The sequence below is a fragment of the Crotalus tigris genome, unplaced genomic scaffold (genome assembly GCF_016545835.1).
Source record: "Crotalus tigris isolate CLP2741 ecotype Arizona unplaced genomic scaffold, ASM1654583v1 scf7180000017598.18339901613:2243638, whole genome shotgun sequence".
NCBI lineage: Eukaryota > Metazoa > Chordata > Lepidosauria > Squamata > Viperidae > Crotalus > Crotalus tigris.
Window position 1 is genome coordinate 21728 of NW_024096502.1, and position 26301 is coordinate 48028.

Genomic DNA, 26301 nt, shown 5'->3' on the forward strand with positions numbered 1-26301 from the left:
ACCAATATCCTGCACTTCCTATTTCTTTTGGGCCTTCACTGCATCCAGCTTCATCAACTTTCTAAGAGAGAATCTAACTAATAGCAATATAAGGGTCTGTGGCTCAGATTCTGCATATTCTTGTGCTAAACTGAAAAGTGTAAGGCCACAACCTTCAGCAGTTTAAAGCCTGCACCTGGTCCTGTATGGCATGCCAAGGACTAGAATCTAAAAAATAGTGGGCCAAGGTTCTAATTTTTAAGGTTTTTTTCCAGCATTCTTTGAGATAGAATAGTGCCTTATATTTCTGCAAAACATAAGGCAACTTTTTTGCCCTGTAGCCCCTCCCCCTACAAATCTCCCATATCCATTCCCTCCTCCCCATCCCACCCCCCAAAAAGTAACATGTGCCTTCAGTCACTTGGGGAAATAGCAAAAAGATTATTGGGAGCCATACTTTTTCCATCCAGAATATCCAGTACAGTTGTCATCAATTGAATAGAAATATTGTCATCTATAAGAATTCTCCATAATCAAGTGCTTTCTTTCTTTCTTTCTTTCTTTCTTTCTTTCTTTCTTTCTTTCTTTCTTTCTTTCTTTCTTTCTTTCTTTCTTTCTTTTTTGTGCTAATAGTCACTGCTGTACATTGTTAGCCTGAAGAATAGAGAAGAAAGTCAAATAAGGGTCTGTGGAGAGGCTGGCAATTTGTTGCTTCCTCTAGAACATGTAGAGAATGGCCTTCCCCATGCTGGGGCCCTCTGGACCTTTTGGAGCTTCAATTCCCAGAACTCCGGGTCAGCCTGACCATGCACATCAGATTGAGGAAGTATGGAGCGGAATAACAAAGCTGGGCCTCCAGTGTAGCTATATCATTCACTGTTTGTAGGTTTGGAGAACACAGGCAGCTGTGCAAAGTTGTCTTTTACAAGGTTGCTAGGCTGATTAGCATCAGCAGAAGCTAAGCAGGTTGTTTTTGTTTTACAACCTGGACAGGCCCAACTAAATCTGGAAGGCCACCCTCCCTGCATTTTCGGCTGCGAGGCAAGGTGAAGGCCATGGGATCTGGCCATCTGTGTGCCTTAGCATCCCAGAAGCCTCCCTCCCTTCAGCAATCCTCCTCCAGTTCTTGGACAACTCCCGTGTGCTTTGGGGAGAAAACAAGCTGAGCACATCTAAATCATGAAAGAGAAAGAAAGTTCTCTGAAGCTCAAGGTAACAACAAAGAACAGCTGCATCCAATTCCCATGTCTGCCCTTCTCTTCTGGCAGGACTGTCCTGTACCCAGCAGTTGGGGGGGGGGGATGTTGAAATAAAGAAGGGAGAGCAGTAACCTGCATCAACCAGCCCCAGCTAAGAAGCCTCGACTCCTTACATGGGAGAGAGGGGGAGGCCATGGAGTCTTGCTGTCAATGAAAGGCATGTTACAAATCTTGATTACAAAGGCAAATAGAACAGCTGGGAAATTAAATCCATACTGATGCATGCATATGCAGCCATTGGTGAATGAACCTCAATCCACTGATGAACAAAATCAATAGCCAGCTATGTCTTAAGACTCTAGCAGAATCAGCTGACAGTTGGTGACAGATTTACTGCTTTGTACTGAGTTAGAATATTCCAGGCCAGATTTGCTGAAACAGACTGGCAGTCGCTGCCTGGATTTCTACAGGAGGGACTGAACCTGTGCTCTTTTGTCCCTATAGCATGTACTGAACTGCTGAGTTATTGCCTGGAAACCAACACTGATGAGGAGCATGTGAAATAGCTGACTGGATTTATGCTGTTGAAGGTGGAACAGATGTCTCAGAGGGCAGAACAAGAACCAATGATTGGACATTGTAGGCTATACATTATGCAAAACATTTTAGTATTGAATGCTGTGCAAAAATCGACCGTGTGATCTTTAATGATAATAGTTATACCATTTCTGGCAAATGCCAGTTAGTTATTAGGGTTGCATTTACGACCTGCTTTCTACATCCATTGGAGGAGGGGGACTAGAGTAATTCCAAGTTCTTTTCCAACTCTATAAATCTGGGTGTACTAATGGTAATACTACTACTTACCTAGAACATACAGTGCTAAAATCTTCTACACAATAATGAACTGACTTGTTGCATGTTGCCTTCATTGCTATCAGGGAGCAGCAGCAACTCATTAAACATCAAAACTTTCTAAGAGCTCAGCTGGATTAAGACAAAGATTTATCTAGTCCCTAATCTTCTTTTCTTCAGTGGCCAAGTAATGTCCCCAGAAAGCCCAAAAGCTGGACACAGAAACAATGGTGTGGCAAATATATCCAGATGCATGTTGCCCACCCGGACCCCCAACTATAGCCTAATATATTATGAACTAATGGTAAAAATAATTTAAAAACTTTTAAACTGTCAACACATCTTGTGACAATGAATTTCATAGTTTTTTTAAAAGGTGAAGGGGCTTATAAAAGTGAAATGGCACACTAAGATAATACTTAATACATATATTTATCTGGTCTGCACCCACTGTTGAAAATGCAAGTGAAGAAAGGGTTATATGGATTGTTACCATCAATCTTCTATCTTTTGCAGGTTTTGATGAACTATAGAAAAACCTACAAATCAAACCTCACAGGAAGTATGTACAGATGAACATATACTGCATAAATATAAGTACCTTAATAAAATGAACAGCCCAAAGGAATCTATTAATGTGAATGAATGAATGAATGAATGAATATAAAAGGTAGGGAAAACATGCAGGTGAAGCAATGCCAAGTGATCTGTTACCACATAAATGGTAACTTCAGTTGGCTGAAGTGGCAAGAGTGGAGAAATATGATGGTAGATTTACCTTTAATTTAATTCCAACAAAAAAATTCTCTGCTTGAATAATAAACATTTGGAGATTACTGAAAAAAATATCATTTGTGTCAGCAAAATGCTGAGCTTGGCTGAAGCAGAAGAAAACTAGGCAGAATTTTGCTGGCCATGGGTTTCCTCCGATTGAGTTAAGGATTTCCCCTCAGAAGCCACTTGTGAGGTGAATTAATCTCCTTATTACTACATCCTGTCAAGAGTGTGGCCATTTGTTTCTGATCCGTGAAGGGGCAGGTTCCAATTTGTCTTGCTGGTGACAGGAGCAGCACTTCATGGGGAAGGGGCATTTACAAAAAATTGAGTGAAAGCTTTCCACTCCTGTTATTCTCATGTTAGAGTAGACAGAGATTTTTTTAAAAAAATGTATTTGCATGCTTTTTTCAAAACATCCAACATTAACTAAAAGTTACCTAGGTAGCATACAGGAAGCACTTCAAACCTTATGTAACTAGAAAATGGAAAACAAGCTTAAAATTCACAGTAAAAAAATTAGAAGGACTTACATGTTTTTAAAAAGGATTAATCCATGAGATTGTTTTTCAAAAAATCTTTGCCTGGCACTAAAAAGATTTCAAAACATACCTCCCCACCTTTCACCTACAATCAGGCCCACTGGTGAAAAACCTATGTGATGTGGGTTGTATCTTGAGGTTTACATTTAATCTGAGTTCCAACAGGTGGCAGCATCTGGCCAAGCTTGGTTGACCATAAGGAACACTAAGCGAGTTCAGCTTTAGTCCTAGAATGAGAGACCATCAGGAAATCTTAAAACCGTAAGTTAGACTGGGAAGTCCAGAAAACATTCCAGGAGCTGGCGGTGTCATTTTTAAAAATGTGTGAAGTAATTTCCATTATTGAGCCTGCATGATCTCTCACAGCCTATCACATGGCTGGCAAGATGCTGCCTTTGCAGAGCTCTATCATTTCAGACTGCAGTTGGGCTCATCTCAAATTTGTTTCTTCTCACATTTAAAAAAAATGAAACTAAACAAAGAGTTGAATATAAAGACTTCTCTATAAGTATAAATGTTTAAGATCAAAAGGTTTAAATGTTGCTCTATGCAGGAACAGCATTGCTCACTATCTCTGATGATTTAATAGCACCACGGTCTGTAAACTGCTGGAATCTGAAAGCAAAATAAAAATAAGTTCTAGAGGATATCAGATTATGATCTGATATACATTTGCTTTGTACTAACAAAGGCTGCAGCCAGATTTTAACTTATAAAAACGCTGGACTACAGTGTTCATAAAAATCATCCAGTAGATTTATTCAAGGTTTTGGTTTTTTTTAGTCTTGGTCTTGGCAAATTTAAGATGTTTGGATTTTAACTTCCAGAATTCAACTTCAACTCTAGATGGGGAATTCTGGGAGCTGAAGTTCATGCGTTTTAAACTGGCCAACACCTTCAGAGATTACAATCCTCCCAACTGTAATAAAATCAGCATTATTTTTCTTTCTCAAATCATGTTAAAAGCTTCTGGTATACAGCTGGATATGCTTCTGTATATATGTGGAGGCTCTATCTAGTTTCTGAGGACATAAGTAGCTGTCTCTGCCACTAATTTGTTACTGATCTATGTTCAAAGTACTTCTATTGATATAAAGCTCTCTGTGGCTTAGAACTTGGATACCTAATTAATCTGAATATTTTTTTATCTTGAATATCAGACCCATCATTAAAATGCAGTTGCAATCTTGATGGCGCCACTGAAACTTGGCCAGTGCTCACTGTCCTGAAAATGGAATTCCCTCCCAGTCCAACTGCAAATGATGCCAAGTCTTAGAAAACTTTAGTTCCTGCTGAAAATTTAATTGTTTATCCAACTGGATCTATGCTGCTGAGTCTCATGTTATCTCTTTTTGTTATCTTGATCTTAAGATGTTGCAATGTTGTGGCTTAATCATTTTAACAGTGTTGCCCTTTTATCCTATTTTGTACTGCTTCTTTGGAATTCATAGTGAAAAACAGTTTGTACATTTACAGGAATACACATATGTACATAAATACATACATATGATGGAATGATTGGATGGAATGATTACTCACAAACAAATTTGTTGCCATGACCACTATAACTTGGTTACAGCTTAATTATACCTGGCATGAATATGTCTTTTTCTCCCTTCTTTTTGTAGCTTATCTGGACTATTATCAGTAAATGACCATTTGTAAATGAGTAAGAAAAAAGAAACCCAGAAACATAATGATATAGATTTCATTTTTTGTGTATCGTGTTGTATTGTTCTGACTTGCCATTGTACTTTGAGGGAGTCAGCCTTAAGAATCCCTCTTGCAAAGCTGTCTCAGAACTGAAGAGTCCCTCTAGAAGTTTTCTAAAAATACCCTAAATACCCTTTTGAGATCTTCTCTCTTCCCCACATGACCTTCCTCTTGACAGGAACCATGCCTCTCTACAATGTCCATCAAAGCTAACTTGGCCAGTGTCAGCCACAGTTCCCCATAATCTCCCAGGAGGTATAGTGGTGCCAGAAGTGACAGAAGACTTTATCCACATCTCTGAAATATAAACAATATTCCAGAATAATGACAAGAGCTGCATTAGCAACCAATACTTTTTAACCATTTTGGTCCAGATAACGTTAAGAAAAAAAATACTATCATTGATACCTGGCGCGGGTCTTCAACACATTTTTATCCTTATCTACTGTAGCAAAGTACCTCAGTGAACAGCAAATTTCAGACCTCTTCTCTTTTTTGTCTTTCAGAGGGACAGGATTTTTTTTTTTTTTCTGTAAGCTTCATGTTTCTACAAAAAGAAAAAAAAAGATCAAACATCTTGCTGGGTTTAGGATAGAAAGCCTGGTGATCAGTTCAAATAGCATGTAAACAGTGTCAGATTCTTGCAGAAAATGACTATGGCTGTCAAATCACTTCAAAAAAAGGGGGGGGAGCGAAATGGATTAACTGTCTGCCTTTTAATTCGTTCTTCAATTAATCCATGAAATTCATGCACATGTTGCAAGACATTACGATAGATGCCTTTTAAGGATTTTGAAGAATAGCTTCCTAGAAATTTACTTTGAATGGAAAATGGGTTTCCTAGAAAAAAAAACAGACTTGCCATTGGCACTCATGCCCCAGTACTTCTTATCAGTTATGTCGGACAACCAAAGATACAGGTGCATGGTTAGGGAGGATTGGGGCAGTATATCACTTATAATTTGCTACTTTTGCTAAATGCACTAATGCACAATGTATTCCAGTAATATCTATGTGTATATATATATGTATGTATATACACATATACGCTTAGGTATGGATGGATAAAGATGATTTTATAGGCAGGAGAGGAGGTGGGGATGGTATTCTGATGATCAGACAAAATATGGACTGCATAAAAGCACTGTTTACATAGGAGGTATCTAATTAGCACTGCTTACATAGGAGGTATCTAATTAACACCTGTAACATTTTATCTCACTCTAAAACAGAAAATGTTTTTCATTCCAGTTCATAAAAAATAATGCAGTTCACATTACAAGTTTTCATATCAATTTTTTTTTAAAAAATGTTCGTGTCTTCTAGAAAAGAATTTATTTCCAGTTGTGAATCAAAGCTTACTTTTTCCAGAAAAAGTGAGTTACTGCTCTGCTTGGCTTACTGAGATGCAAATTCCTTATTTGGCAATAATAACCTATTCTTATACCTTATTTTTCTTCTTTGTCATCTTCTCCCACTCATAATCTGTGCCAGAAACTTTTTCTAGGGCTGTATTCTGGTAGAAATAAACAAGGAGAAACAATAGATTTCAAATCCCCAAATGAAATTCAATTTAAGTTAAAACGTAGCAAGAAACAACTATATACATGTTTGTTTTAAACCTTAAAAATTTTAATCAGATTAATTATGACTCCATCCCATGCTACGCCCTACTAAAGCCAGCTTGCATAGAAAATGTAATGGGACTTCTTAAAGATGGTCAAACAAAGGTTTGGATGGATGGCAAGAGAAGGGGAGTATTCTATCATTGTACAGACAGGCAACCTGAGGATGGTGCATTGATACTGGCATTGTAGCTCCAAAGAGGAGCACAGGAAATTAAAGTAATTATTTTTCACAAGCAATGTAGCATGCATCACAGCTTATTTTGTTGGCTTGTTTTTCTCTTTAAGCATGATAACTCATATTTTCTAATCAGCATGTATGTAGGCACTCTAAAGGGTGAATCAGGATGACCTTACAACCAAAACTTTTTACTATAATTATGGATTAATTATACATCTAAATAGCAAGTAGCCAAGTAACAACAATTTTGTGATTCTAATAAAAGCACTGTACCTTCCTAAAACAGAGTATATTTTTGAAATGTATTGCCATATTGCCACTTTTATCAGCCATGCTGGTTTGGGAAGATAGGAATCAGAGCTTAGTATATCAGAACATAAAATTAGGAAAAGTTGTTTTAAAAATAAATAGAAGACAGTATTCAAGAATGAGAATATAACTTTGACAATTAACTGGATCCTCATTATTGGAAATAGTCTTCCTACTTACTTAATCAGTAGGAGATTGCTGGAGAATTATGCAAAGAGAGTTGCAGCTTCCAAACTCGATGTGGAACCATGACATTGCTCACTAGGAGAAGCAAGATACTATACCTAGCTTGACCTCTCATTAATCCAACTTCTTATATTTAAGATAAGATAAGATAAGATAAGATAAGATAAGATAAGATAAGATAACCTTTATTGTCATTTTTTTTTACTGTGGGCACAATGGCACACATCAAAAATGAAATTTAGTTGCCCGCTCTCAAAAGTGAAACACATACATGACACACACCTAAACATACTATGAACAACATATGTACAGACCCACATCCCTATATATATATGTAGCAAATAAATATTAAATACTGTCCATCTTTAATATATAACGGAAGGAGGAAGCTTGAGAGTTCACAAGGTTAATGCTGTATGGGATAAAACTATGGCTGAATCTGGATGTTCTGCTACGGATACCACGAAGCCTCCTCCCAGAAAGTAACAAGGAAAACAGGTTGTGAAGAGGATGTGAAGTGTCCCAGATTTCTTTTATTTTATTTTATTTATTTAAAATATGTATATAACTTAAATCTGGATATGTTCTATGGGGAATATTTTGCACGTGAACAGATACATTCAACCACTGAGGTTAGAATACAAAAAAAAAAAACTACTGGTCTTTTTTACAAATGAAACAAAAAGGTTTCAATAGCTTTCATTTGAATTGGCTACCACAAATCCAACTCCAATCCCAAAATAAAAATATGGTAATAATAAATCCTGCAGTTTCCCCTAGACTCCATCCAAATGACATGAAATGGAGTCAATCATAATAGAGTATTTATCAGAGGCTCACACTTCAGAAGCCTCTGGCACAGCTCGAGATGTTGGAAGCCAGCCAAGGCTCAGCCAAGGATAACAAAACAGCTTTCATTCAAGTATTCCAAGCCAATTAAAAAAGACAAATTAGCAGTGTCCTTATCTCTACCTCCTTCTCCCCTTTCCATTCCAGAGGAGTTCTTGGGAAGGAATGTTTCTCATTCTGAATTGCTGGGCCTCTCTGAACTTCTTCAAGGTCTGTGATGGATAGAAATCTGTTCTTGTGTGCATCAAATGTCTTATGGCAGCAACGAATCAAAATAATGGTAAAGCTTGGGACTTGCAAATAGAAGGGAAAATTGAGATGCTATAAGAAGAAGGTACCCCACATATTATACTTCATGGCCTTTAACTGAGAGCCATTAATGATGCTGCCCTAAAATTAATTTTAATTTTAATTAAGCAAGCAAGAAGTCTGCTAGACTAATCCAAAATCCTGGTTTTAGCAGTGGGCAACTGATGCCTCTTAGAAAAAGGCCTGAAGATAATAATCTCACTTGCATGTGCGTGCTTCAGTTGCTATTCAGTAGCTTGTTATACAAAAATAGCTTGAGGTCTTCTCTAAATCATTAAAAAAAGCAACATAACTTATTCTGGTTCATGAATAGGATGATCATATTTGTTTCTTAGTATGAAGATGGTAGCAATCTGGAAATAGTTGATGTACTTATTATCTTTGGTATGCAATGGTTAAAAGATGGCTTAAAATCACACTCATCTTTGCTAGAAAATGTTGTGTTTGTAAAGTAATTAAACCAACATCAAAGTATCTCAAGTGGTGGCTGCCCTTGCTTGGAAGATTTCCAGTGAAGGACAGTCTATTATCTTTCTACATAATTGGCTTCATCACAGTTACCTACAGTAAATAATTGTTGGAAGCCAGCCGAGAAGGTTATAAACGATGATCACATGATCCCGGGATACAGCAACTGTCATTAATACAAGGCAGTTGCCAAGAACCTGAATTTTGATCATGTGACCATGGGGATGCTACAACAGTCATAAGTGTGATAACCGATCACAAGTCACTTTTTTCAGTGCCATTGTAACTTCAAACAGTCACTAAATGAATGGTTCTTGAGGACTACCAGTATTGGAATTGGGAAGATTTATAACGTCCTGAGCAAAATATAAAAAGTATTGCTTTTCCTTTGTATATCATCACTGGTATGTATACTGTGATTATTAAGTGGTTAAAGAACAGTGTGATATGACTGCAAAACAATACTGTATTTCAATCAAAATGTAGTTCCTAAATCTCAAGAAATACCATTCCTAATATAGTCCACAATAGTCAGACCCTATTTCAAGTACCATGTCCAGTAGTGCATATTATGGATTCAGAGAATTTGAAATAGTTTACTCAGACATTTGAAGTTTATAAGTCTGAAAGGAGTGTTATCTTGTGTAAAGACAAGGGGGATTTTAAATGCCTGATATTCTCTCATTTTGTTTATCAAGGAACAAATGGCAGGACTTCTGACTATGATATTTAGACAAATCTGTATCACAAACAGCTGTTCATCAAAACCTTGGTTTAGTATCTTATTTATCTCAAACTGTTGGATTAAGAATAAAAGATTCAGGCTTATACACCTCCCCTCAACTTGATGACTTGGGACAGTAACTGTCTCTTAATCCAATCAATCTCACAGAATTGTGTCTATGGGGATTTCTTGGTGTTTTAAGTTCCTGAAATAAAAACAAGCTGTAAAGCTATAATATAATTTAGTAAATAAATAATAAGTCATAATCAAAGGCTTCAATCTAGTTCTCTAATTAAAAGGTTAGAATTGCAATTTCTTCAGCCCTAGTATAATACTTGAATAAATATATGTCCCATTAAAAAATTCTAATCTTAAGTGACCCCTTTCTTATTCCCTGAGGTTTGGTGGCTGTGTCACAAGAGATTTCTGCTTAACAAAAGCAGAAACTCTTCATTTAAACAGCTGGTTGGAAGTTTTATGGTCTTGAAAGACCAGTGTTCAAAAAGACAAGTTAGTCTGAATTCCAGCCCTTGCAAAATATTTCCCCAAGTTGATGAGGTGAAGTGTCCTTGGACAAGAGTGATTATTCAAAGATCTGAGATGAGGTGAGTGCAGACCAACATGGGATCAAAATACTCCTCTTGATAAGCCATCAGGTTCAAGCAAGTGTCAAAAGAGGTTCAGTGGTTAATTGGATGGCTGTTATCTTTCCCAAATGATTTGGAAGTATGAAGGAAAATATCTAAGAACTTTCCTGTTATTAACTTCTTAACTGTTCCTTTCAATTAGCATCAGAATGAAAATTACTGTGGTTCTGGAAAAGTCTCAGCATGGTCACAAATGACTTGCTTATGTTGGATTTCAGGTAGTTGAGCTCTGGACTGAAATTCAGAGAGATGTTGTTTCTCAAGCATTGATAAAAGAAAGGAAAAGATTCCTCCTTCTCATAGGGATATGCTGGATCATTAATGTATATACAACTGAATCTCTCTGGATGGCTTCCTCTTGAAAGAAAAGGGTTTTTGCCATTGTGCCATTTGACTTCCAAATGTGCATCTATACTAGTGTTGAGGTATTTTTCTGGTCCAACATTGTCTCTTTCTTGAGGCATGGGAAACAGATCAGGAATAGGGAATCAAAGAAATTCCAGATGAATCAATTAATATTCCAGGCATGTGATTTCTGCTTTTCCAATACATGTTCTTCTGCAAAATCTATTTTTTATTTGAAGCAATTTATTCCCAGATTGACTGAAAAGCCTGCAAATCAATTCTAATAGATTGACTAAATGTCACTGAGACATAAGAATGACAGGCCTTTGTCTTATGTAGCAAGAGGGTATACTTTCTACTTCCCCAATTTATTCCTTTCCTTCCCAGGTATTTTTATTTCTAGTAGTGTATCATGACCAGAAGTAAATTCTCATAAAGATAAAAGTAATTGGAGTGAAGAAATTTGAGGGAGAAATGCTTGAGGAGCAAAGAGTCCATTCCTTCTGCTACCCACTCACTCTGAGATTTAAGTATCTGTTGCCCACACCAAGCATTACAGAAGCTTTCCCAACTTGGATTCTTCTAGCTGACCATTCTGGCTAGGTTTGGTTGATGGAACTGCAGCTTAACATAATTGGTGAGCACCAGACTGGGGAAAACTGCTTTTTAAGCATTTAACACATCAGCTTATGGGGAAGGTGGAATGGATTGGATCTGGTCCCATTACTCTCCACACTTTTTCTCCCTTCTAATTATATTTCTCTTATAGTGGGCACAACAACTGGGGTGATCCATCTTAAAGTGTTTTGTTGTTTCCAGCTGAAATGTGGTCATTTCTTAGGTCTAACACTAACATGTCTTGAGATAGCTTTGCAGCTGACTGTCTCAAAAGAAGGATCTGTGTAAGAAAAGCTGGACTTCAGAGTCAAAAACACACACCCAAACAAAGGGAAATGAGAGCAAAAGGGAAAGGGAAATGCCCAATTTGTTAAATGCTGTTTGCTTTTGTCTTATTGATGGAGGAAGAAGATGAGGATCTGTTGAGAAAGAGGAAGAAGGAAGACTCCTTCCTGGTCCAGCTCAGAAAGAGCCCAAGAAAGAATAAATAACAATGACAAGGGTGATCAGAGACAAAACAAATCCATCCCATTGACAGACAGTTCCTTTGGGATAAATTAATAGTGGGGGAGAGAGAAATCAAATAGCTCTATTCTGGGCACTCATTTATTTTGTGTACATGTGGGTTCTTTTCCAAGAACTGCCCAGCTGCTTATTTCATCTCCTAGGTAAAGCCTATGCCTCCCTGACCCTCACCTTTTTCTACCCTATGTGACTTGTGGGAATGAATTAAAATTCTGAAGAAAAAAGAAATGAAACCCTCAGAAGAGAGGATGAAGTAAAAGCCAGGTTAGGGGTTTAATGTCTGAGTAACTGGCTGGGCAATGAAACCAAACAGTGTCAGAGGTGGTTCATATGTAGCTGGAGACCTCCCAAAAAGGCAAGACAATAGGTAAATATTTTTGTGTTGTCAAAAAAAATACACCAACGTGTAAAAAGTTCATATAAAGCTCATATATTCATATCAAGATTGATTTAAGGGCACCGTTACTTCACTCCACCCACCTTTCATGCTTTCATCCAAATATTTTCCTCAAGTTCAACTTATTTGGGATTGGAAACTCCAAGTCTATAACATCACTTGTAGCACAGATAGGTTCCTGAAAGAATGAGATTGTTTACCAAAGTAGAGTATGGGGAGCTCTCTGTCGTGATCCTGAAATGAGATACTAGGCAGGGACAAGAACTGGGTTCCCAAAACATGATAACCCTAAACTCTGATTAATAAAACACCAGTTGCTATGTTCATATAACCAGAAGGTTCCAATGTTTACTTTGGTGAGAAGCTGTCAATTCCTGATACTTGTCCTTGGATATTGTCTTATACCTTATGCCCATAAGAATAGTGGTGCACACTTTGTGAAACTAGAAAGCCCTATGCAATTGTTCCAATGAATTTGAATGTCAGGACACACCTTGTGAGTAGTGGGGCCCAATGGCACGCTGCAATCTTGGTCTATCTGTGAATAGAACAACACCTCACTGCAGTAACAACATTTCCCAGATCATTCAATAATATAATGAAGAAGAATATAATAATATTAAAATATAAAATAAATCTAGTAATCTAGTAGAAGTGAATGTAGTAATCTAGTAAAAGAGAGTAGCTCAGGATTGAACTATGGACTTCCTGGTGCTGTCTAATATCGGTTGTTTACTTGCAGATGTTTTATTATTCAAGTTGATAACATCATTAATGCAAGTGAGTGGGGGGCTTGCTGCTGTTTATTTCCATACTGATTTGCACTGATGATGTTACCTAGTTGGGTAATGAAACATCTGCAAGCAAATAACCAAAAAGCTAAAAGCTAGTAATTATTTAGTGTGTATGACATCATCAATGGACATAATAGCTGGTACTTTTGTGCCTGCACCGTGTCTACAGTTACTTAAATAGACTAGACTAGACTAGACTAGACTAGACTAGACTAGATATGCTGGGAGCTTGCAAAGCAAAGTACCAGCCTCTTCTAACCTTTTTACAGGTAGTCCTCTACTTACAACAGTTCATTTAATGACTGTTCAAAGTTACAATGGCACTGAAAAAAGTGACTTCTGACCATTTTCACACTTATGACCATAGCAGCATCCCCATGGTTACCTGACCTTTATTTGGATGCTTGACAAATGTCTCATATTTATGAAGATTGCAGTGTCCCTGAGTCATGTGATTCTCTTTTGCGACCTTCTGACAAGCAAAGTCAATGGGGAAGCCAGATTCACTTAATAACTATGTTGCTATTTTAAGAACTGCAGAGATTTACTTAACAAACGTGGTGGGAAAAGTCATAAAATGGGACAAAATTCACTTAATAATTAGCAACATAAATTTTGGGCTCAATTGTGGTCATAAGTTGAGGACTACCTGTATTTACCCAAACGCCTCTGGACTTAGGCAGACTCAACAGGCTGTTAAAGAAAATGAAAATGTGGGTGGCTGCACTCTGATGCTTTCTTTGGAAGTGTGGTTGCCTGCCTGGAAAAAAAGTCAAAATCTGCTATTTAGACATGAGCTGTTCATCAATATTTCTTAAATAAGAGACTACGGTAAATAGCTTTGAACTAAAGGAATGCCTTCCACCCATCTATCAGGTGGAAACCTTGCAAATCCTGGGGCCTCAGTGCTGAATATGGCATCCAAAATCCTTGGCTGTAGCCCACAAAAATTTCCAAAAATTGTATTAGTAATTTTTAAGATGAAAGAAGAGGGAAATTACTGAAAATACATTGTGGTATCTAAAATTAATTTAATTAACTTTATATACCAATGAAATGAAATCAAATTTTGTTTTTTTCCTGCACCATTTACTAGGTTTTTGGATTTTGTCCTGTGACATCACATTAAAAAATTAATTATTGCCTTTGTCCAGAAGTTGCATATCCCTGAGTTAAACGATGCTTTCAGTAGAGGTTTCAGATATAGGACTGTTGAAGAAGAAAGACACTTGGACTTCTTACTGCAGTCTGAAATGCAGTTATCAGTTCTAGTTTTTGTTTTTCTTCTTTAGGCATAGATTCAGCCTTAGTAGTCATTAATCAGGTATGACTTCTGACTATAGAGAGGAAAGCCCAGGTCAGGTTCTGATATGGAAAGCTGGCAGACTGTCTAGTCTAAGGACAAAAGAATTTGCTCATCCAGCTGAATTTGCCAGAATGCTACATCATCCGGTGGCCCAATGAAGTTCTCTGCCCTGGCTGAATGAAGAGTTTGAGTACACAGTCTGGGATTTATTGATCCATAATGCTGGTCTGAAAATGTCTTTCAGTTGGGTCTTCTTCTTGTGAATCCGTCAGTCAATTCATCCATGTCTCCATCTCTAATATAGCCAGTAGAGGTTTCCTTCCCACACAGGTTTTGACCCTTCCATTGCCTGTTGCTTCTGGAATTCCCTATCGCTCAGTGACTCAGCTGACAGCAAGGGAGACAATGGTTTTTTACCTCATCCCAGGCTGTCAGGAGCCTCTCTTATCCAGGCAATGTTTTTCTATTAGTCTAACACTCCATTGTGCTTCCCTGTTATCAGCTACAGTGATGATGTAATACCCTGGGCTTGGAAGTAGCTCTTCCACCAGGACAGTTCCATTTTACTTGGGAGGAGAAAGAAGCAGAAGGATTATTTATCACCAGCCCCAGGAGGTTGCATCTTTCAGACAATTATTTCCAACCCAAAGGTCAAAATTGCATTTAAGTTTCTCTTTGAAAGAATCCATGTGCTTGAACTTTACTGATCTTGGGCTACCCATTTAACCGATCTCCCTCTTTTGGTGAAAAATTACTTTCACGTAAATTAATAGACTAAAGATGAAGGATTTTCTATCAAGTTATTTTATTTAGGCATAGGCAAAAGAACATTATGAATTCCACGTCCAAGTAAAAGGGGCTTTTATTCCAGCCTCACGATGAAGCAAATTGAAACTTTGCTGCCATTAAAAGAGGAGTATGATTTAAAACCAGAGGGCCTTAACCACCAGGAAAGGCTCCTCTGCATGCTTCCCAGCAAATCATGACCTATATTAGTGAGATAAAGGGAGACGTTTAATTCTTCTGCTGTGGAGAACCAAGTTACCTTGGACTAGTCCTAGGGTTAAAGCTATATTTTTCAAAACTTGAATTCAGCAGAAATTGATGAGAATCTCCTCCATAGGAAGAAGATTATGAATGAACAACACTTTTCCTTGAAATGTAACACCACATTTGGGGCCAGCAATAAATGATTCAGATGCAACCAGCCATAACCTTTTGAAGGATGTAGCAAACCACCTCCACTCCTAGTTTTCTGCAGGGGCTTTTTTTTTGAGGGAGGGTCTCCATCAGTCAAATGACCACATGGATTTGGTCCTCAGTCTGTTTGCACTTTCACACCTAAACTTTAGAACTTTTTCCATCAACGTAGCTCTGCAAACCTAGTTCCTCTAAGCCTATACCCTAGAAGCTTATATCCTATAAGTAATAATACATAGAAAACAATACCCAATATTAGTAGTTTTCTACTGAGAATAAGAAATATAGAACTCTGTTGGATTAATAATACAATGATAACCTTCAACTGCAACTTTTAAGAAAACCTTTTTTAGAATTGTTCATCATTTGCAACATTATAGCTTTATTGCATAGTAACTAGTGTGTCTTTAGTGAGAACATTTTGGATGACTTACATTTCAGCAACAATTTCCAGATGGAGTTAGAGGCCTTTCAGTCATCTAATAAAAAAAAAGTGTTATTGATTAGTGTGTGAAAGAACACAAGTTGCTGAGCAACAGTTCAGAAAACCTGAAGGCTTTATATTAATAACTACTCCATTGGGAGGCTCTGTTTGTCCTCTTGGCCCAGTGCAAGAGGACTTTGGCCTTCTCTTATCATGGAAGGAAAACCAAAAGACCCAGGAATGCAAATGGTCAGGTTCTCAGTGCTATCTATTAATCAAACAGTACTACCACCCCTTAACCCTTTTGTGGGGCAAGTGAGGTAAACAGGGTTTAGTGTTCACATAAAATGTACTAGAGAGGCTGCATCTTTGAAAGGAAATGATGCTGCTGCAGCAAAGGAAGCAGTTTTTTTAATTGGGTCAGACCAGAGCTGGATTTGTACTGGCAACAATGACCAGCAATAGTTTTCCTGGAATTCAGAGAGACGTTTTCTTAGCCAAGCTGGAGCTTTCAGGAACTGAATCTAGAAATTTTGGGAAGGAAATTTATGCCACACAATTGTTAGACAGGTGTTACTCTGATGCCACAGAGAGTTATCCTTCTTCTCAAGGATCTCAAGGCAAAAGTAAAATACAGTTTAGCTTATATTACCAAAATCAAAGTAGGTGATTGACTTGGAGGACACAACTATTTTTCCCCCACTCATGCTATAGTCCTCAAAATTGCCTGTACAAATCTCTTAGCTGAATTAAAACAGGTTTTTCCCAACATGCTGAAGCTACACTCCAAAAAACAGACAAAGCTTGGTTTTTAAAATAATATGAAAAAATTAGGTTGAAAATTTGACATTGGGAATCTCTAATATTAGGGGAGTACCTTTTTGAATATGAGGCACTGGCCTTTGAAAGACATATCAGAAGTGAGACTAAAGACATAATAGTTTGATTATACTTGGTTAATTTGTTTTTTTTTAGTCTTGTATTTAATATTTTTCTATGAACACACTTAAAACCCAAATCGTTTATTCAAACATGGAAGTCTTAAAAAACTGCATCCGAGGCTTTGGGAAAGTGCAAGTAATCGTGAACCTCTGACACATTAAGAACAATTATGGTATGCAGGGTCATCCAGGAGGGGAGAGTCAAAAAATGAAGGTGATAACTACAACTCCTCAATCAAAGCCCTGTCACTTTGTTTATGTGTTGCTTGCATTATGCATGTAAAAAAGGGGTGAGTCCTCAGTCACAAGGTTGCAACCACCACCTTGATTTTTTGAACACACAAATCCCAGCACCACCAAGATACATTATATAAATGACTGTTACAGCACCTTTCAAATGTATCATATTTTAAAATTGTTGACAACTCAAACATTTGATAAAAATATTATCATTCTGATGTTGGAATCACCTTAAAGGATGACAAGGTATTACTGCATTAATCATTTCTGTGACAGTGTTCACAATTGTTATTGATGCCTAATAGAATAACTTAAGCAATATTCATTTATTTAAAAGCTGTCTAGCTCTAAGTATGTTTTGTGGATTTGGAATAGAGCATATCTATACTTACAGTTAAAGCTACTTCTGTCTGTTGCATATGCTGGAATGACTCAAATCAAGTCTAAGAAAATCCAGTACAGACTGAAGATTTGCAGAGCATTCAAGCTACCATATTCTTCCACTAGACAATCCTCCTGCTGTTCTGCTCTCCCACCTTTCTGTTCCTGGAATGCAACAGCTAATCTATTTCTTTCCTATGAGTGGATTTTCAAGGATATATGTCCTTTTACTTGTGTTTAATGAATATTTCAATACTATTCATAACATTGACACTTAATGTGACAAGTCCAAAGATGACTGGTCAATTTGGGCATGGACTGTTCTGACATAAGTTGGGCAAACATGTTGAGCTTCCATAGTGCACTTTACTTTGTAAACCTGACAGCCTTTAGGGATGAGGCCATACCAGGCGCAGCAATTTTATGCCAGTATTTCCCAGGTGGTCATGTCTATGTTAGGCAACTTCAGGATCTTGGAAACATTTCTATTGCTCTCTACAGCATGTAAGCATTTTCTAGCAGACAGTTCCCCTAAAAGGAACTGTTTCAGTATGTACTTATCCAGCATATGGATGATGTGATCTACTCAATAGATCTGTGCTCTCATTATTAGATAAATCATTGGAATGAGTGGAGTATCAGGGAGGGGTAAGCCACCCTTTTGAAAGGGGCATGTTACATCCTTTCCAGGTGTTTTGCCTAACTTTGATCTTCAACAGATACATATCCTGAGTGTTCTTTTAGCGGAAGCCATTTCTGTATAATTAAATGTAATAAACTGAGAACATTTCTCATGAAGCAATATATGAGATCTCTGAAAGCAAAACAGCATTTTGTTTATTTTAAATTGTTTCAGTTAGTGCTTTATTTCCTGTACAGAGGTAATATGGGAAATCCAGTTCTATATTTGCAGAAACCCAGTCAATCATTAGATGGCAGAATAGAGCAGGTTGCATTTTTGCTGACCTCTAGTGGTTCTATAGACATTTGCAGCCCAAATCTGGTAGTAAGAGCCCTAATCTTGTGGAGAAAGATTAACAGACTCAGCATTTTCAATGGGCCATAAATAATGAGTGCCTTGGGCTGAGTTAAAAGCTGGAACTGATTCTTTTTCAGCTGCCTGTTTGGAACAGGCCTCTTGACAGGGCCCCTCCCTAATTTCCTTGTAACATGCGACCAACAAAGGTCAATAGAGTAGAAATCCTTCTAAAGAGCCAATCTGTATTTGAATTATTTAAACAATGTCGAACAAGCAAGTTAAATGGAGCTTATCAAACGTCACACCTCTCAAAGCACAATCAGAGATGGCAGGATATTAACTGACAATCTCTCCAAGGCTGCCTGGGATGAGAAAAGCAATAGGCTGGCTTTTCCCCCTCTTCCTCCCACTCTTTAAGAAGAAGAAAGAAGGGCACACACAACCCCAGGTTTGTGGGTGGAAAAACACAGGTGTCTGTGTCTTTGCTGCCAAGAGGCAATGTCTCTGTTGCCAAGAACAAGCTCTATGGATTGAAGCCATGTTGAATCTCTCCCCTCATTACCCACCATCCTTTGCGAGGCTGCTGAGCAGCATCTTGAGGGCTTTAGCAAGGGGGGGGGAGGGCTTTTTTTACCAAAACCTTGAAGTTCAAACCAAATGCAAAGCAGTTCAAATTCTGGCTCAGGTTTTTCCATCCAGCTCAAGGAGGGAAATTCTGGAAATAGCTCCCAAAGATAGAAACAAGATATTTGAAGTTGTTTGAATTCTGGGGGGGAGGGGGGGTTTCTGGCAGAAAAGAGAGTGATTTCCATTAAAAGGAGGCCTCTGAAAAGAGTTGGTCTTTTCCTCTTCAGCTCAAGTCACTTTTCATCTGGATGTTAATCTTAAAAAGTAAAGGGAATAAAGATAACAGGAAATTCACTGGAAAACAAGGAAAACATTCTGAAATCTAATGTTTTTGCACTACTTTTGCCTTTTTTGACACAATGTTATCCTAGCAAATCTGGTTTTGGAAAACATTGATCTGGGGTGCTACCCAGCCTCTTTAGAGCCGTAAAATTCATCAGCAGTCATTTGCCTTAAAGTAATATTTTACAAACTTGACAACTTTAAGCTGTGTAGGTTTCAACTCCCAGAATTCCCCAGCCATCATGAAACCCACACATTTGAAAATCGCTTGTTTGAAAAACACTGCTTTAAACTCTTACCAAATTCTAAAGCAACCAATAGTTAATGGGTCCCAGCATGTGTGGAGCAAAATTTGATAGAATTCAGAAATGAGAAAAAGAATTGTATCACATTAGACTAACAGTGGGAATCGTACTGAAGTAGCAGGGAATGAGTTGCAAATCAAGACATCCACTCCACCTGTCAAATCTTCCATGAAATAAGTAACTTTAGGAAAATCACCTTTTCAAAACTTCAAGACTATTGGGATAATAATGAAACAAGTGTAATCTATTGTACACATTTATATGAATAAATAAAAATATAATCTCCTCCTCTTTCTCCTCCTCCATCATTATCATCATCATCAATTATTGACTAATCATGTGGCCATATCAGAATACAAAATACAAGACAATATAAAGAGTACATAATACATTAGAACAAAATACAAACTCAAAATAAATACAGTTCACATTTCTGTATTATCCCTATAATATAACTATAATCAGATATACATATGTAGTTCTGAATGGTAATATTTTATTCAGATAAAAGGCAATATTATATGTAATATTAGGGTTCTGACCACACATACAATATGTTATGCTAATATATGTATCAATATCCTTAATTTCACATGCTAGGCACAAGGATATTGATCCTTAATTTAATTTGATTTAATAAAATTTAATTTGATCCTTAATTTAATTTAAATTAAGAATATTGAAATTACTAGATGACCTCCAAGGTAGCTTCCACTTCTGTTATTCAATGTTCTAATGCCTAGGATTATCAAACATCAATTAGAGCCGTACATGCAAAAAGAAATCCCAGATGTTCAAGCTGGCTTTAGAAGGCCAAGAAACACAAAACTTTATTGTTGACACACACTAGATAATTGAGAAAGCCAAAGAATACCGAAAAGAAGGCACTATGTGCTTCATTGATTATAGAAAGGCTTTCAATTCTGTTGATCATGATTGTATAAATCATGTGGAAAATATTTAGAAAAATAAGAATCCCAGAACATCTCTTTGCCCTAATGAGAAACCTACCCGTGTTTCCCCAAAAATAAGACCGGGTCTTATTTTATTTTATTTTTTGCCTTCAAAAGAGGTACCAAGTCTTATTTTCAGGGGTGTTTTTTATACTCAACTCTGGCACCAACAGCCCTGCCCAGCCGGCCCACTTCTTCTGACCGAAGGAACAGCTTCATTCTACAACTGCATTCCAGCCTGCATTTTGTAGTCAGGCCTTTCTGGAAGGCCTCTACAGCCAAGTACTGAGCTGTGGATTCAATCCACAGCTCAGTTCTCTGCTGCAGTGGCCTTCTGGAAAGGCCTGTGACTGAGAAATGCAGTATGGCTGCAGAAGATAGTAATAGTAATAGTAATAGTAGTAAAGTTGGAAGGGACCTTGGAGGTCATCTAGTCCAACCCCCTGCTCGGGCAGGAAACCCTACACCATTTCGGACAAATGGCTGTCCAGTCTCTTCTTAAAAACTTCCAGTGTTGGAGCATTTACTGCTTCTGGAGGCAAGCTGTTCCACTGATTAATTGTTCTCACTGTCAGGAAGTTTCTCCTTAGTTCTAGGTTGCTTCTCTCCTTGATGAGTTTCCACCCGTTGCTTCTTGTCCTGCCTTCAGGTGCTTTGGAAAATAGCTTAATTCCCTCTTCTTTATGGCAGCCCCTGAGATATTGGAATACTGCTATCATGTCCCCCCTTGTCCTTCTCTTCGTTAAACTAGACATACCCAATTCTCGCAACCGTTCCTTATATGTTTTAGCCTCCAGTCCCCTAATCATCTTTGTTGCTCTTCTCTGTACTCTTTCTAGAGTCTCAACATCTTTTTTACATCGTGGTGACCAAAACTGGATGCAGTATTCCAAGTGTGGCCTTACCAAGGCATTGAAGAGTGGTATTAATACTTCACGTGATCTTGATTCTATCCCTCTGTTAATGCAGCCTAGCACTGTGTTGGCCTTTTTGGCCAACACAGATGCCACAGATGCCACAGAAGAAGTGGGCTAGTGAGAAGAGGCCTGGCTGCAAGGTTAGTGGGTATGGGGCACTTGGGGCAGCTCCACCCCCTACCTCCACCCTAGCTTGATTTTTAGGTTTGTGCCTCTCCCCAAAACTAGGGCTGATTTTTGGGGTAGGCCTTACTTTCAGAGAAACAGGGTATATACAGGTCAGGGTATTGCAATACTCTTGTAATAATGTTATTCAGATAAAAGGATCCTGACTATCATAATTGTCATAAAAACTAGAAGTGTTTCCAAACATTTTTCTAAGCCAATCATTCTCACATATTGCTTTCCAGAGGTTTTGATAGCAGTTGCTACAATTTATGCTATCTGAAGGATATCAGTTTGGCAAGGGCTCACCTAGTCCAATCTTCCTTTCAAAGGATCTAGAAAATTATACTTACAAATTAGCCAAAGGCCCAATTAGTGAGTGGTTTGCAAATCAACCATCTGTCTGATTTTGTTATATATCAAGGGTTTTATTTTGGCAAACCACCTTTTGTACAAATATCCTGAAAGATAGAATCTATTTTTAGTCTGTTTCTTTAAATCAAACACCTTTGATTTAACAGGTTGTTTGGTAGTAGTGGAAAATCCAGGATGAATATTTGCATGGATTTTTTTTTCAAGTATTGACAATTTGCTAGTTTGTAGTTGCAGTGACTTGCCTTATTATTAAACTGTATGCTAAGATTCTAAAATTACTTTCCAGTTCTTTAGTAGTTAATACATATTCTTAACTTTTTCCCACAGATTTGGATTATCTTTTATCTTTAAATGCTGATGCTGCACAATCTCTGTGTAAGCAAAGATTATTTGAAAGTGCATACAAGTCAGAGATTCCTCTCCTTACTATTACTTAGCTCAGCACCTACAAACTACTTTATCCCTCAAATGGGACATATTTATATTTCAAAATCTGATACTTGCCTTTTTTTTCTTGTCCCCTCCTATTATTTAACTCTCATACAAATGTAGCTGATCAAATATGTGATTATATTTTCCATATTGTTGCCAAGAATATTACAAGTCACCAGGTAGGAGTCTAGTTTGGCTTGAAGAAGACTATATAAATAAATTTAAGATCAAGTTTTCAAACTAAAATTGTACAATACTTTTCTGGCTGAAAACTGTTATAAGCAGCAAATCAGGAAGACCACTTGAAATAGCGGATAGAACCACAAGCAAAAAATGACTAGGACAAACACTTAAAATGTCTTTATGTAAAATATATTTAAAAGCAAATCTAATAATAATAATAATAACAACAACAACAACAACAACAACAACAATAATAATAATAATAATAAAATTGGAAGTGACTTTATTATTATTGTTCTGCTCAGGCAGGAAACCCTATACCATTTCGGACAAATGGCTGTCCAGTCTCTTCTTAAAAACTTCCAGTGTTGGAGCTTCTGGAGGCAGGTTGTTCCACTGGTTAATTGTTCTAAATGTCAGAAAGTTTCTCCTTAGTTCTAGGTTGCTTCTCTCCTTGATTAGTTTCCATCCGTTGCTTCTTGTCCTGCCTTCAGGTGCTTTGGAGAATAGCTTGACTCCTTAGTGGCAGCCCCTGAGATATTGGAACACTGCTATCATATCCCCCCTTGTCTTTCTCTTCATTAAACTAGACATACTTAATTCCAGCAACCATTCCTTGTATGTTTTAGCCTCCAGTCCCCTGATTATCTTTGTTGTGGTATTAATACTTCACGTGATCTTGATTCTATCCCTCTGTTAATGCAGCCTAGCACCGTGTTGGCTTTTTTGGCAGCTGCAGCACACTGTTGGCTCATATTTAAGTGATTGTCCACTAGGACTCCGAGATCCCTTTCACAGTTGCTACTATTCAGCAAGGTATCACCTATACTATACCTGTGCATTTGTTTTTTCTGGCCTAAATGTAGAACCTTACTTTTTTCACCAATTTGCAACAGTTAATATGAAAACTCATCATGCATTTATTAAGTTTCCACTTTGGTAATATTACAAAATTCAGTTTTGTGGCAACTTTTGAGAGAAACATAGGGGACTGAAACAACAGTCAATTTCTTTGTCACAAATTATGTTTTACTTAGATTATTTAATTAGGGGAAAAATGACAACATATTACTTTTCAGGAAAGATGATTACTTAAACCTATCCACAGTTTTTCCCTGAAATTGGGAGATTTCTTTTCCAGGATTTTTTTTCAGCCCTCATTTTGAAGGTTAGACAAAACAATCTGTTAAAAAAAACAAATAGATAGTCTTTTCCTTAGAAAAGGATTAGTAAAGAGAAAGTTAAGCCAAACTTAAATTTAAATTGCAGAATAATTCTTGTCATGATTTAAAATAATAAAAGCATGTATTTCTAAAAATATGTCCTTTGTTCCAGATCAATATTCCTCCAATGGCAATGATATAATATATCTGCCTGATGTTTTATTTGTTTGTTTGTTTGTTTATATACCATCTTCATTATTTTTACAAATAATTCAAGACAGTAAACATATCCAACATTGCTTCCTCTTCCTATTTTCCCCACAGCAACAGCCCTTTGAGATGAGTAGGGCTCAGAGAGAATGACTGGCCCAAGATCACCCAGCTGGCTTTCATGGCTAAGACAGGAGTTGAATTCACAGTCTCCCACTTTCTAGCCTCATGCCTAAACCACTAGATCAAACTATACTATTAAATAAAGACTGGATGAAATTTCTAGAAATAAATTTTTATATACTTTATGATGTTTACTTTTTTTTAAAAAAAAAAAAAAGCTTTAAATAGACTATTACAGTGATGGTGAACCTTTTAGAGACTGAGTGCCCAAACTGCAACCCAAAACCCACTTATGCATCGTCGGGTGCCAGGTGGGCATGGCCCATTGGCTGGGCGTGGCCCATTGGCTGGGCGTGGCCCATTGGCTGGGCGTGGCCCATTGGCTGGGCGTGGCTGAGGTGGTAACAGCAGAATGGGTGGGACTAAAAAGTTCAATCAATCAATCCCAACTTTGCAAGATCTTTTTTTTTCCCACGAGAAGTTGAAATTGACTGATTGATTGAACCTTTTTTTTTTAGGCGGCGGAGGCCTAAAGCGAAAAGGTTTTATAAAACCCAGCTGAAGGCCTAGGACTGGGGCGATGGTGCACGTACCCACAGAGAGGTCTCTGAGTGCCACCTGTGGTACCCGTGCCATAGGTTCGCCACCACTGGACTATTATGAAGGAAACATTATTGGATGGAACATGAATTTATTCAGAAATAAAGAGAGGCCATAAGGAAAAACATTTCACTAAAAGCACAGTATTAATAAATTTTATCAGTCCACAGTTGATAGTCTAGCACTATAACTGCATTTTAACGAAAGAGAAAGAGAGGGAGGGAGAGAGAGAGAGAGAAGAGAGAGAGAGAGAGAGAGAGAGAATGAGAATACACCAGACTAGAAAGCAGTAGACCAGTGGTGGCGAACCTATGCCACACGTGCCAGAGGCGGCACTCGGAGCCCTCTCTGTGGGCACACATGCCATTGCCCCAGCCTTGCCGCCCCCCGTGACCCCCTCACCAGCAGCCCCCCTGGAGGAGAGTCGCCCCTGAGAGTCGCCCCTGAGTGTGGCTCACACAGAGCAGTGTAGCTAAGGACATGGCAGCGTAGACGAGAGTCTACCCTCACGCCCCATCGCGCACAGTTGATGCTGCGGGGCGTGGGCAGAGGGCGTGGCCGCCATGGCACTGCTAGGCTGCCTGGGTGATCTGTGGAGGGCCCTGGAAGCAGTGAGTGGCCCTGCGGGCAGGCAAAGTAAGGGCAGAGTGGGGGCAGGGCCAGTTTTTGGGCACTCAGTCTTTAAAAGGTTCGTCATCACTGCAGTAGACAATAAGTTTTACTCCTGCCTTAGCTAAGAAAGCCAGCTGGGTGATCTAGGGCCAGTTACTCAGCCCAACTCATCTCACAGGCTTATTGTCATGGAGACAATAGGAGAAAGGTCTTTTGGACATATTTGTAAAAATAATTATAAATAATAAAGGCAAGATACAAATAATTAAATAACTTTCTTTTTAAAAAAGTATATAGGAATGCAGCACATAAAACATGACAATGCAGATGATTAATGATGCTATCCATGAGCACTGTCAAAATTTAGCAAATAAAGATTGATAATTTCAGACTAAGTAAAATGGAAATAATTGTCTGGTACAGAATACACAATTCCATGTTTGTTTATTTGTTTATTCGTTTCAGGAGGAAGAAGAGGAGGAGGAGGAAGCAGCTTCTGGCTGATAACCACATTATTAAGTTAGCAAGTTTTCAAACGTTATATTAAAAGACACATGTTTTCATGGGCTGCAGTTCACTTCATCAGATGTATATTACTTTTTCCAATATCAGTTTTTGAAAGACTAAACAGATTATATTAGATCTATTTGATTTGAACTGCAGTAGTATGGATGTATATTGGGTTTATTGGATCCATAATCTGGCAACCCAATAATTCGACATTTCAAAGGTCAGATTCATATTATTAGATGCACAATATTCTTTCCTACATTTTTTTATAGCAGAAATGTGAAAACTGGATGCCTTCATTCATTATTGCTCAGTGGTGGGATTCAAATATGTG

The 26301-nt window shown here is 37.8% G+C and overlaps 1 long non-coding RNA gene across 7 annotated transcripts in view; it reads right to left on the reverse strand.

The window, feature by feature from the left end:
- The window catches only part of LOC120318429, a 47705-nt gene that overhangs the window by 761 nt on the left and 20643 nt on the right, over positions 1-26301 (reverse strand). The window contains exons 3-7 of one of the 7 annotated variants that reach the window (XR_005559503.1): positions 15980-16024; positions 12739-12783; positions 6510-6578; positions 5522-5609; positions 437-633 (exon numbers count right to left, since the gene is read on the reverse strand). This is a non-coding gene — a long non-coding RNA (uncharacterized LOC120318429). Of the gene's footprint in view, positions 1-436; positions 6579-12328; positions 12784-15979; positions 16025-26301 lie in introns of all 7 variants that reach the window. The other 6 variants (XR_005559500.1, XR_005559502.1, XR_005559506.1 and 3 more) reach the window with 6 other exon arrangements.